This window comes from Mesoplodon densirostris, chromosome 14 (assembly GCF_025265405.1).
Source record: "Mesoplodon densirostris isolate mMesDen1 chromosome 14, mMesDen1 primary haplotype, whole genome shotgun sequence".
NCBI classification, from domain to species: Eukaryota; Metazoa; Chordata; class Mammalia; order Artiodactyla; family Ziphiidae; genus Mesoplodon; species Mesoplodon densirostris.
This window is the reverse complement of record NC_082674.1, coordinates 21363806-21377930: the sequence shown is the minus strand read 5'-3', so window position 1 is coordinate 21377930 and position 14125 is coordinate 21363806. Positions and strand designations below refer to the sequence as shown.

The window sequence follows — 14125 nt, the reverse complement described above, 5'->3', positions numbered from 1 at the left end:
AAGTTGGGGGGCGGGGTGAGGGTGCTACAGGAGGAATAGGAGTTCTGGAGTCTATCCTGGGAACCCAGGGGACTCCTAGGTCAAGGGTTGGTCGCCCATACCCAGGAGAGTGGGAAATGGGCCCTTGGGAGAGCTTACACTAAGCAAGTCGCCTTTGTCTTTATGTGAGCACAGATTATGTGGAGGGTTTGGTCTCTGAACGTCCTGTCTCTCTGTTACCGGACAGGTACCTCTGCCCAAGTGCGGCCTTACTGAATAGGGTGGTGGCATCTGTCCTCTTCTTCCCTTCTCCCTCTCAGGGGAGCTGGTTTGGCCTTCCCGGTTTCCGGTGCCAGTCCTTGCTAACGTGGAGACTGAGAGGTCCAAGAGCCGCTCTTTCTGTTACTTTTGTCCAGTAGGGACGAATGTGAGGGCTTTTGGTTTATTATTGCAGCCACTATCTAGTCACTCCTAGGAACTGCCTCACAGAACTAAGGACTGACAGCAACAAGAAATCCACTCGTTCAGCAATTATTTGTTGAGCCTCAACAATTTCTAGGTCTTATATGGATGAGTCAGTCAGTCTTGATCCTTGATTCATGAAGCCTGTTATCTAGTGAAATAGGTAAGTAGTAATAAAATCATACAAATAACTACGTAATTATAATCACATTAAGTGCTGTAGAGTAAACATATATGACTAGGGTGTTTTGAAAGCATGGCTTTCTGCCTCTTGGTGAAAGATACATTTTATATTCAATCCAATACATACACAAACACACACACACAGACATAGATAATAAAACAAAAGTTCCATTAAACAATTCTTACTCTTACTATGAGTGATGCCCTCTGATATTTTCTGGTCTTTTCATTTGGTTTTTTTTTTTTTTTTTTGGCTGTACCGCGTGGCTTGTGGGATCCCCGACCAGGGATTGAGCCTGTGCCCCCTGCAGTGGAAGCACGGAGTCCTAACGACTGGACCACCAGGGAATTCCCTGGTCTTTTCATTTAGAAAATGCTGGTTACAACCCAATGAATTGGTCTCACAACCAATTAGTGGTTGTAATCTACCATCTGAAAAACCCTGTCATGGGGTCCCCAACCTAGAGTGGAGTGAGGGTGGAGGTCACAGAACACTTTCCCCTAGGGAATGACATTTAGGCCAAGACACAGTGAGGTTACGGAGACTCGGCCTAAAAAGGCCAGGAAAGAATGCTCCAGACAGAGGGAACAGCATATGCAAAGACCCCTCATTTAATAGAAAAGGAAAGTGGGGATCAAGGAAGAGGTGTGCCTTGTTCAAGTTCGTATAACTCTAAGCCCAAGTCTCCTAACTCTGAGTTCAAGGTTCTTAAGTGTACTGCAGCCTATTAGTTGTAGTCTTCCTCCTCATTTTGCTACTGATGGGCCAAGGGCTAATTATTCAGACCTAGGCTGACTAGGAGGCAAGAGAAAAGAGCAACAGCAGGGGGCTATGTTTACAAAGGGCCCGTTTAATTCTCCATGCAAAACAATGCACCCTAGTGCCTACCCCACCTGGCTTGAGGCCTGCACTGGTGAGCCGTTTGTTCCTTCCTGGTAGGTACTGGCTGGGAGCCATACTCCTGCTTAGTCCTGGCTTTAATGAAACACCATTTACAAAATATCCAGGCAAGGTTTAGACTCAGCTGAAGGCTCTGGAAAGTATGCAGAGCGCTGGCCCTGGCTTTTCCATGTCTCTGTGTTGATGTTGGCACTCCCTTTCCATGTGTTTCCACCTTGCTCAGTTCCCTGCTTGGCCCCTGTGACGGCTATGCATGGTCAGCTGTGTAAAGGGCTTTAGTTGTGCGGTGTGATGGTAATGTGAATATGGCAAGTGGAATAGAGGCCACAACCAAGGGTGTCAGTCAGAGTCAGGGTCAAAGTGGATGATCTAGGAGGACATGAGAAGGAGACCGGTCACAGGAGGCAAGGGCCTTAGGCCAAGTTTCAAAACAGGCAAGAGAGAAACAGAGCTGCTCTATACAGTTGTACAGTTTGTACACGGCACAAAGCACCCAGGGAGGGGATGAGTGAGGCTGAAACGGAACCCACAGTCCACTCACAAAACTGCGTCCCTGGCAAGGGGCTGTATCTGCCTGGAGGAAGAACCTTCACGGACAGAGGCCAGAGAGGAATGGCTCGGTAGGGCTCCCGGGCAGAGTCGGAAACAGCCAGACCCACACAACAGTGCATCGAAAATATGACTGCCGAGCCTAGGGAAGGTCAGCCTGCTCAGGTTTTAAACACTAAAACCATGTGGGTGGATAAGGGCTGGTGGTTGGGTGCCACCCCGTAGCGACAAGCTGTGACCACAGGAGCAATGGCTGAAAGCAAAGACACCTCACGGTGCAAGCCCCTTATCAAGCCGGACTCTGTGAAGCTCCTCCATCTTCATTTCTCCTCCATCAACCTCAGAGGTAATCCTGCCACACCCTGGAAGCACCGCTCTACACCAGAGATTTTAGCTACAAAAATGTTGCTGGTAATACGTGCCCAAATGTTAAGGGAAGAAACAACAACAACAACAACAAACAACAACAAAAACACCCCCGAACATTCTACAAAGGTGAATAATTCCAAGTAAAAACAGCCTCTTAAAATTAAAACCTTCCTCTGTCAAAAACCTCCTCACGGCACATGGCTCACCTTCCAACCCCCCTTTCTGTGCTCACTGGAGCCTGTAATTACTTTCCCCCTCATTCTGCTGACAACCAGTGCCTGTCTTAGATTTGCAGTGCCTCCTTCCACCTCTGACCTTAGGGCCAGCTGTTTCACTGCCATCTCAAACTCTGCCTCCCCAGAACCCTTGCCCCGAGCATGCTAAGCCACCCCCATCCTTGTGCTGCCCCACTTACTGCTGCTTCTCCAGGCTAGAGGACTTCAGAGACTTAGCCCTTAGGAATGCATGGGTCCAACTCAGCCCTCACCCTTGCACAACAAGACTTTCATTCACCTCTCAAACGCCCAGGCTCATTTCTCACAGTGGTTAATTCAGACCTTCAGGGCCTCGCCCCCAACCTCAGCAAGCAGCCTTGGCTCTGTTTCACTGAGGAAAAGGTCTTTTATGAGTAGCAACTCCAGTTATCTCCCCTGGACTTCACCCTGCAAGTCAGGGGTAGAAAGAGCTATACACTCTCCTCCTATCAGTCTCAGAGGAAGGGAGTCCTTCCCTCTCCTGCAAAGTTATCCCTTCCCTGGTGTTCTCAAGATCATTCCTATTTGCTCGCTTTCTCTCTTGTATGTGGATTATTTTCCTCAAATAACTCCTTTTCCTTTCCACCATCAAACATGCTCATGTCTCCTTATTTTCAGAAATCATTCCAAGTCAATACTAAACTCTTACTCTGATTGTAAGTTGGTTGGATCACCATGGAGAACAATGTGTAATAAGGCTATTAAAACAACAACAATATGGAAACAATCTAAGTGTCCATCAGTGGATGAACGGATAAAGAAACTGTGGTATATATACAGAACGGAATATTTTCATCCAAAGAAAAGAAGGGAATCCTGTCATTTACAACACGGATTGACCTTGAGGGCGTTATGCTAAAAGAAGTAAATTGGACAGAGAAAGACAAATACTGTATTATCTCGCTTATATGTGAAATCTAAAAACACTGAACTCATAGACACAGAGAACAGATCGGTGGTTGCCAGAGGTCGGGGTGGGGGTGAGGGAACTGGGTGAACGTGGTCAAAAGGCACAAACTTCCAGTTATAAAATAAATAAGTCCTGGAGAATATAATGTACAGCATGGTGACTACAGTTAATGATACTGTATTACGTATTTGAAAGTCGCTAAGAGAGCAGATCTTAAAAGACCATAACAAAAAAAATTGTAACTATGTGTGGTGATGTACGTTAACTAGACTTATCGTGGTGATCTTTTTGCAGTATATACAAATATTGAATCATGATTTGCACACCTGAAACCAATATAATGTTATATGTCAATTATACCTCAATTTAAAAAAACCTAACATTGTTTGTACCATTTGCCTCAGTAACTCTGCTTTATAGGATATACCCCTGAAGAAATAACCCAAAAAGGAAAAAAAAGTAATTTGTACAGTGATGTTCAGAGCAGAGATACTTACACTCGCAAAATATTGGAAATACCCTAATTGCCCAATAATAGATTGATGGTTAAGCACATTTTGGTATCACTATAATGGAATACCACAGAGGGAACGGGATATTTGCAGTGACAAACCTATGGATTATGCTGATATAGAGAAATCTGTAGATGAAGCACACTTTAATAGACAAAAACTACATAAACAAAAAATACATGCTTACTAAAATGTTATATATGTTTGATGATAAAGAACAGAATTGTAACCAAAAAAAGTTTGATCCTGCTGCTTCTTCTGGTTACTACTTTTCTCCCCTTCCCCGTTGCCGTTCTCTGGTGACTATCTATTGCCTCTACTTTCTCTGTACCCAGTTCCCTGCTTAACGCTACCCAATCTGGCTTCCATCTCCAGTGTTTTACTGGAGTGACACCCTTGCCATGATTTTCTTCTGGATGAATCCTTGAGTCTAGTTAAACCAGCAGCACTGAAGCTCTCTTCCCTTGCTCTGAAACCTCCTACTTCCCCGCATTGCTTCACTTTTTTCCTAATTATGGACAATTCTCAAAGCTTACTACTTGGGGCTCTGGTCTTTGTGCTCTGTACCCAAGACCCCTGGAGAAACCGCCTTTCAGGGAAGCCATCGCTCCTGTGTTGTTGACTCTCACACCCATAGCTCCATCCAGCCTCATCCTCAGCTTCTGGGCTTTTGTGATCACTCCACTTGGATGTCTCCAATTGTCATCTTTAGTTCTCCAGGCCTAAACCAAAACTTATCTCCAAACTGTCTCTTCAACTTCCTAATTTCTGACTAATGTCCCCAATGTTGTCCAAACTCTCACAGCCTCAGTCTGGTAAAGGTGACCTACTTATGATCCTTGGCCAGTCATTCCTCCCAAGACGCGGCACCTTGCCTCGTGGAAAGCCCTCGGTGGTGCCCTGTCTACTCAAAGCCTTCTCATCTTCAGGACAAGCTCAGGGTCTGCTTCCTTGGTGAGGTCTTTTCTGATTACTCCAGCTCACAATGATCATCTTCCTCTCAGAGCCCGTTTTGAATTTAGACTCTGCAGTGCTACTGACTCACAATATGCTGTTCGTTTCATTTCTTTTGCCTGAACTCTCCTACTCATCTGTCCTCTGGTGGGTGGGATCCTGTGCTACCCTGCATACCCAGCTCCGATGTGCTTCCCTCTCTGAAGGCTTCCCCAGCTCTTACACGCTCAGGGTCACTCTTCTGTCTGGGTTACCAAAGCACCCTTTCCCATCACTGCTGGCGTTCCCACCCCCTCGTGTGATAGAGATTTATATAATTTTGTGTCCAGTTCTCTTGCCAGAATGTTAGCTGAGTTCCTTAAGGGCAGAGACCATGGCTTATACCACAAAGCAGCACAGATGTATTATCAACTCCCAGTGTCATCATGCAAGCTAATCATTCCACACATCCACCTTATCTTCCAAACCAGACTGCAGTTTCTCATGGACAGGGGTTGAATCTCATTTCTTTTACACCCCATAATGACTCAGAATACAAAACAGAAAGGACTTGGAGAGATCTTATTGAGAGTATACTTAGAATAAGGCCTTAAGAAGACAATATGCAAATTTATATGAATAACCTATAAACCTGGAAACTATACTATCTGGGGAATACAAATGTTATCAACTCTCAAAACACTGTACCTTGCTATTTTAGGGCCAGCATAACACATCTCTGTACTTAGCAGTGGTCCTGTCACTTAAAGGTGTTAATAGGATGCCCAAACTGGGAGCTTTCAGCTGTGAACTCTACCCATCTAAAATCAGGACAGATCACAGACTAAATCAGAGACCCTGGTAAGTGGCAATAATCTGCAGGGACGGGAGTGGGGGCTGACGGCTGTCTGCCAAGAGTCTGGTGCTGCAGAAAAGTCTAGCTACACAGTGCATGTTACACCACTGGAGATAAACCTTCAGTGAGACACTCCCCATATGGGAAGGGATATTTAATTTCATCCAGTGTCCAAGGCCTGCCCCTTTCACATGGCACAACACACAGCAGTTCAACTACGATCCTGCTGACTCAGAGCAGCTGAGATTTCATTTCTTACCAGGCAGGAAACACCATTTAAATTACCAGGTGACCAGGACAACGCCCTCAAGAGAAGATGAATGCTTCTCCCCCAGTCGCTCTCTCCAGGTGGTGGAGTGTCCCCAGCGAGCCACACCCAAAGACACATTCACTAACAATCCCAGGTGGCAGGGAAGGCCTCCACCCTGTCTGGGACAGGTGTCTGGGGAGTCAGAACCACTTGGAAGAAGAGGCAGACCCTGCTTAGAAAACATTTATATAGCAGCACAGGCCGAGCTGTGTGATAAACCACGTGGTTCCTCAGCTCTACGTCCCAGTGCTCAGAGGTGGGCCGACACCACCACTGGTAGAGGGCAGGTATCAGCCCACTGGACAGGCCACTGAGATGATGCACAGTGTGTGCGTGGATGGGAAAATGAACGAGAGGACAGCAGCGGCCGGGCCAGCCCCTCCCATCACAGTCAGCAGTTCCAGGGACCCGCCCAGCCCATCCCCGCCACAGGCTTCTGCTGCCAGGTGGCCACCCAACCTTCTCCACCCACGCCTGGAAGAAAAAGGGCCTCTGAGCTGATGGCAGAACAGAGTATGGCCAGGGCAAAGGGAGGAAGGAGGCTGCTGCAGGCCTGGGTGGAGTCTTTCAAAACAGATAGTTCAGGTAGGTGCACAACCGCCAAAACAAGGGAGAAAGCCTCAAATAAGGCCCCTGAGACATGGGGGAACCAGGACACCAGAGAATCTGCAAAGACATGGGGAGAAAAAGCCCACCCACATGGAGCCCGGTGGTACACGGGGTTTTACTGAAATCTGATAAATCTAAACAGCAAAAGTTAAGAGGCAAAGAAGACTATATTGTAAGACACTTTCTTTTCATAATTTTTTTTTACATCTCATTTGAGTCAAGAGAGACTACTTCATTTGTACGGTTGGACTTGAGAGTTTTTAGACTATGGTTTTAAGTCACACACCCACACAGTAATACTCCAGGCACGCTCTCTCTCAAAGAAGAAATGAAGTACTATCTAAAGGAACACCTTTGAGAAGTGTTTACCTTGAATCATGACCACAGTGAAACAAAATAATAAAAAATTAAATACCTTGAGATTTTCTTAGCGATTGCTCTACTACATGGAAACTATATATCACTGGTTTAAAAATTTTGTAATGAAAGTTATAGCTGCTTAATGCAGAAAAGTTTGGAACACACTGAAAAGCACTCAGAAAAAAAAGTAATCTCATTAAAGATAATCACTTATGGTTTTGGCATATGCCCTTCTAGTGCCTTTTCATATATTTTAAAATAAAATTGGTACCATTCTTGACACACAATTTTGCATCCTTTTTTCATTGATTATATCAAAAGTTTCTGATATCAAAAAATATTCTACAAGACTTTTGATGCCTGTGCAGTATTTTATCTAGGTGAACTGACCAACGCCTAATTATTGATCTTTTTGGTTGCTTTAACTATTTGATATTATTAATAATGATTATAATTGATAACGTTGCATTAATAAAAATCACTGTATAGGTATTTTTATATACATCTCTGATTTTCGCAGTATTCCTAGAACAGCAATCTCTGATCTAAACGTATGCTACTTTTAACGTTTTTGATACATACTGTCAAAACTACTCAGGCAAATTTGAAGCCATGCTTCTTGCTCAGTTATTTTAAACATATCACACAACTGGTATGTATCTCCTATATACGGGAAATAGTTTCAGGGAAAAAATCATTTTACATGGAGTCACAACATTTAGATAGGCCAAATCTTTATTTACTTCGGGCAAATGATGTGTCCAGAGCTCAAAACAACGATGTTACATTATACCTGTTTAGGAAAGTTGGTAGGGCACGATGCTAGTGAGAACAAGATATTGGACTTAGGCCAGTATTAGCCAGTCAACTCTACACAGAGAAAAACCATCCTTGGCCACAGGAAGCCTCACCAACCTTGGCCAACTGTCGCACAAATTTGTACTCTTGGCCAAAGGGCAGACTGCGTGATGGAATGTGAATTACTCATCATAACCCATCCTAATGCTTGGTTAAGCAAGTCAAAGCACGTGTCCAATGATAGGTGTGTCATCTTTCTATAATAAACAGGACATCTGGCTAGGAAACACAACTGACCAACTTAGGAGAAAATTAAAGCTCAATAATACTTAATAATTTTGTCCGTTTATCAGTGATTCCTAGGGGAAGCAGTTAATAAATCACTGTGGGAAAGTTGTGCTCTATCAGCCCGATCTGATCTAAAATGCAGCTACCATAACAGAGTAGGTCAGCATTTCAGCTGGGTGCCATTATACTTCAAGCCCTCTTCATGCTAAGTAAGGGGCACAGATTTTCATAAAGGTCATCTGGTCAGATGCCATTTTCATCAATAGCTGAAAATTAAAGTAGCTTTTAGAATAACAATGATTACTTCAACTGTTCAAGAGAAGGAAGGGACAATTCTCAAGAAGGGAATGAAAAGATTAGGAAGAGGTGGTGAGGTAGGAGGTCAGTGAAGTATCCTGGGCTACCAGGAAGCAGCCACTTTGGAGGGTCCTGTCCTTACCTACGAGCCTGGTTTGGTGCAAACTTGGTGCAAACTGGCTTGGCCTGTTTGAAGGAAGCAGTCTAACCCTATCTGCCCCAAGCATTGACGGCTCCAAGTAAAGGCAACTGCTTCTTGCTCACCAAAATGTACTTACTGAAAAACAACCACTACCAACTCTATTGGTCTTCATTAAATTACAAAAGCACACATGCTTCTTACAACAATTCACAGACAGAATTATATATGAAAAAAAGAAGTTCTCCTTTGAGTGTCCTTTTCACTCCTCCACACTCAAATTCCACTTCCCAGAGGTTAAAACTATTGTGTTTAAATTTTCAGTCTTTAGATGCCTATTTATGAGTATTTTCTTTCCAAATGAAATTTTTAGGAATTTAAATTCATTTGTGTTCCACCTGAATGGCTTGCCCGGGTTCCCTAATTATGTGGCAGTCTCCACCTTGACTCCATCTGGAACCGTTGCCACCCCAAATGACCTCCCTTTACCTCTCCTCACTAGCAAGGAGGTTTCCCTCCTAAGGCAGATAGCTCCTCTCCTGGGCCCTCCAGATCTCCCAGATGCAGAGCTGATCTGAGCAGTCACCAATTAAAGCTACACCTCTAATAGTAGAGGAACTGAATGAAGGCCATTGCGAGCTTGACTCACGAGGGAGAGCTCAGCAGCTTTTCCATTTCAAATTAAGATCACTCCCCAGACTGGCCTCCCCAGCGGAGGACTAACCGCCACCACGACATACACAAACGCATGGAGTCTCTGCTCTCCTAGTCAACTGCTCCCGCCCTGCCAGCCTTTCAGATAACCAGGTCAGCTGAATACATGGAGACAAAGGGGCAGTTCATATACTCCTATTTTGGCAGTTGAAATAACACTGCAAGTGCCAGGTCTTCACAGGATAAATCCCTCTGTGAATGTCAAACACACCGAGAGGCCTGCTGGGAGATGGGGGTTGCTGAATTGAGGGGCCAAGATGGACTTAGGTCATGATAAAATTTGGAAAGCATTATTTTTTATTTTATACTTTAGTAATATAAATTAATGGTTGCTATCTCTTATTAAGTAGGTACTCTACATACTTCCTTTCATTTAATCCTCCCAACCACCCTGTAAAACAGATGGTTATCATTTCAGGCTTGCAGATGAGAAAACTGGCACTCAGGTTCCATAACTCACCAAAGGCCACATGTGAAAACATTTTGTCAACTGTGTACACCATGCAAATTAATGTTGGTAGTTATTAGTGGCTGAGTCAGGATTAGACCCCAGATTGCCAGTCTAGGGCTATTCTACAATACCATGTTACCTCATCCCTCATATTTAATATTCTAGAGGGTTTTAATAAAAAATAATTTAGTATATGTTGTCTGCTTCCAGAGGCCAGACCACCTCCCTTTCTCAAGGATAGGGATTAGAAATCTCTATGGCTTCCAGGAACCACAGAAGGTTACATCCTGGGAGCTGGAAGATAATCCAGTTTGCTCCTCCTCTCGGCCCCCTTTCAGCCCTCTCCACCTTGCTTCCTGGAATACAGCAGTGGCCTCACAGATAAGTTGCGAAGACTTCAAACACTCACTTTCGCGTTTGCTACACGTTAGATGATGCAAATTTAAGAAAGGAAAAACTTCCCTGAAGTTGAAATGCAATGCGTGGGGAAAAAATATTTTTGAGATAGCAAGAATAAATATTTAATTAGACAGTGTGACACTCAACTTCACCTGGCTTTGCAATCAGACAAAAAACAAGCCCTTGTCTACAGGGCTAATTACAGACTACTAAATTATTTTTTATTAAAACCTCTAGAATATTAAATATGAGGGATGAGGTAACATGGTATTGTAGAATAGCCCTAGACTGGCAATCTGGGTCCTAATCCTGACTCAGCCACTAATAACTACCAACATTAATTTGCATGGTGTACACAGTTGACAAAATGTTTTCACACACTTTCTACATTAGTTGGGTGACCTCAGGCAAGTCACTAACTCTTGGTGTCTCATATTGAAATCTGGAAATGAGAACACTGAACCATGTGAAGTCCTCTCCACTTCTAACATCCTATGCGGGCGAGGACATGTGCGTTAGGATCTTTACAAATATGTCTGTGAACAAATCAGATGCATTTTGGTTCAGAAAAATTACATTTTCTGCTCAGCTTCTGAAAGATGTTACTTGGCTAAATTCAGGTATAGCTCATAAGATGTTTGCTGCCAGCTAGTTGGCTCAGCTTCTGGAGGGTACCATATGAAGGCCTTGGGATGGATTCCCACATAGGAACTTTCCTCTCTTCAACAGCCAACTGCCAGGCCTAACTGCAGTCAATCATCTTACATACATAACCCCACAGATTAGGCTGGCTTAGGGAAAGGACTTAAGGAAATCCGTCCTCACAATGCATGCACTCTCAGGATCATCACATACCCAGGAATATTATAAATATCATTCTCAGTTCTAAGACACGCAAATCCCTCCTTCAAATCTTGCCGCTTCCTGGCCATTTTAATGTTCCTGAAATTAGGAGGCACCGTAGACTCAACATATATATTTTGATCTGGTAGTGTTAAATGAGTTTACCTAAAAGCTGCTGGTAAATTGCTGGTGTGTCTTAGAATCAAGGAAATATAGTGCTACAAAACTACAACATAGATCACATAGATTTAGGTCTAATTTGGTTCAAATCATGTCCCTCTCCCTGATCTTAACAATTACACTCAGTAACAACTGGATAGGCAACGTCTAAGACACAGGTATTAGTCCTGTTTCCCAACAGCAGCAGTTTAAAAGGCATTCCATCATTATCTCATAAAATACAGGTATGGATTTTAAAGGCAAATTAACCTATATAAAAACCACTGTGATGCTCTGGAAATGTCCTATCCCACAGTAAACTGTAAAGGGAACATTTTACTCACACCCTCCTGATCTAACTAGCCTTGACACAGTTTCTTGCTTCTTAATTCACAACCCTCCACCCCAGTAATATCGCTGATTCCCAAAATACACTCAACCCAGGAGGAGCAGCTCTCCAGCACAGCTGTCTGCTCCTGCCCTGCTCGGGTATTTCGGTGAGCTATGCAACACAGAGGGGACCACACAGAAGGAATGTAACTCTCAGGCCCCACAGTTCCCATCGCCCCGCAGGCAGGTGCATCCCACCAAACCCCAGACTGGCATTCGAAACAGAAGAAACTGCACTGCTGCATGGGGGCAGTAGTTTTCCTGAACTTCATCTCTATGTTTAAAACTAGGGCGACAGCCGTCTTTGCTACTGTAAACTAATCTGATGGGCATGGGGGCGGGGAGTGGCTCTGAGGAGGCTGCCAATAGGCCATGATTGAGCAAAGTCAAGGCGCAAAATTGTTATTTCTCACCGCTTGCAAGCCAGAAACTCCAAATTTGTGGGTTCTTCACCATGATTTTTAGAACTGAACCATCTATGCCTTTTTCACCCCGAAGTAAAAAAACCCAAAGCCTCTTCTACAGTTTAACTGGGTGATATTTACACATATTTTCTAACAGTACACTGAAATCTGGAAGCAAAAAAAAAAAAAAAAAAAAAGAATCAAAGGAAGTTGGCAATGAGGTACACACAGTAGTTAGGAGCTCTCGAGTTGAGGCACGTTTATTAAGAGACAGCTTCTGGCTGTGTGCACCAACTCTAACTTCAGCTCCATTTCTTCTGAAAAAAGAAAACAGTTTGGGATCCTGCTCTATTCCAAGATCAGGGAATGCACGACGGGCACGTGGATGGGTAGCAAACATAACCCAGGGAATTGTTCAAATATGCTAGAACCCCTATCAGGTGACAGTCCCCACAGAGACACAGCTGCAGGAAACAGGGGATGCAAGCCTCAGCCCTACACCAGAGAGAAACCTCAGTTCTCCTCCTCCTTCTCCACTCTGCACATGTTATGTTAAAACTCACTCTTGCCCAGTTGGTTACCACTTGGAATTTACAGGTATCAGAGATCACAACCCTTCAATATACGAACAGTAAGCATTTGCTACGGGTATCAGGCCTGTTTCCAAACCTCCCATTATATCCATGTTGTACTGCGGGGGGGGTGGGGGGTGGGGGGAGGGAAGGGGACGGGGGAGGGGAGGGAAAGCATGTTAAAGAGTACTGCAAGATGCTTATTCACAACAACGCACTGGAAGCGCAGGAACTTCAGCTCCCAAACGCAACCTTTTCTTCCCCTCCCTCCACTCTCTCTAGTCCCTCTCCACAGCGCCCGCCAAAGCCAGAGCTCAGCCCACTAGAAGGCCACCGTGCACTAGCGAGTGCTCACTAAGCAGTAGCTGATCATGATGATGGGGCGGAACGCTTCCCAGCAAATCTACTCGGAAAGCCCCACAAGCTCTTAGCAGCCAGTTAGTACTGTCCAGACCTGCTTCCCCACGCCAGCCGGGGCAGGAGCGTGTGGGTAGGAAACCTGAGGCCCCAACGTTGGGCAGGCACAACGTCCCCCCTCCCCCCAGTCTCCCCTCGCTCTCTCCCTTGTCACTCTTTTTCTGGCATATCACTGGGGAAAACTCGAGAGGCCGGAGATGTCAGGCCCAAGAGGAGTAAGGAGAAGGGACAAGGGCGAACGGGAGGCAGTTTTTTGGGGAAAAATCTGTCCAGAGCAGAGGTGCGGTAGCGCCGCATCCAGCGGGGAAGAACCCCCAAGGTGGGTCTGTGGGGAGAGAAGGGGAGGGGGAGTGGCTCGGGAAGGCCTGACGGCTGAGGCCGCGGGGAGCCCGGGAGAGAGGGATGGAGGAAGGGAGGCGGGCGTGGGGGAGACCCAGTTGGGGGGCGGGTGCGCGGGTCGGGAGGCGAGGGGGGCAGCTCGGTTCCCCTCCCCCAGCTCGGGCCCGGGCCTCCCGCTGACTCAGCCCCACGGCGTCGGTCGCCTCGGCCTGGACTCACAGTGCGCGAGATGGCTCCGGCGGAGGCGGCGGGGGAGGGGACAGGCGGCGGGGGCGCTGCGGCTGAGGCTGCGGCTCCGGCCGGCGGCTCTGGGGCGGAGGGTCCTAACAGAGGCCGCCGCGGTCTCCGGCTTCAACGCACAGACACTGCGGGGGAAGAGAGCACTGCGCAGGCGCGATGCGGCCACCGCTGTCAGTCCGAGCGGGGCGGGGCCAGGGCACCAGCCGTCTCCAAGGCAACTGGTTGGAGAGGGAAGGACAGCCCCTACTTCCACCTTGTGTTAGCAACTGCGATAGGAGGTGGGGACGACGAGAACAGTCCCTCTAAGTTGCCATAGCAACAAGGAAAGGACACCGCCTCATAAATTTACGGCGGTATCGAGGGAACGCTCTTACCTTGTCACCATGGCAACTGGAAACAGCCCCTTCCTTTTTCCTTAGCAACGGGGTAACAATTCCTCCACCCTAACTGATCACAGAAAGAACAACAATTTACACCTGATTCCATAG

The 14125-nt window shown here is 45.9% G+C and overlaps 1 protein-coding gene across 2 annotated transcripts in view; it reads right to left on the bottom strand.

The window, feature by feature from the left end:
• MAPRE3 (microtubule associated protein RP/EB family member 3) overlaps positions 1 to 13790 on the bottom strand; it is a 49697-nt gene extending 35907 nt beyond the window's left edge. Inside the window, exon 1 of one of the 2 annotated variants that reach the window (XM_060117732.1) lies at positions 13617 to 13790. The gene's annotated coding sequence lies outside the window, so the exon portion shown is untranslated. The remainder of the gene's footprint in view (positions 1 to 13616) is intronic. The other variant, XM_060117731.1, reaches the window with a different exon arrangement.
• Positions 13791 to 14125: the final 335 nt, after the last annotated feature.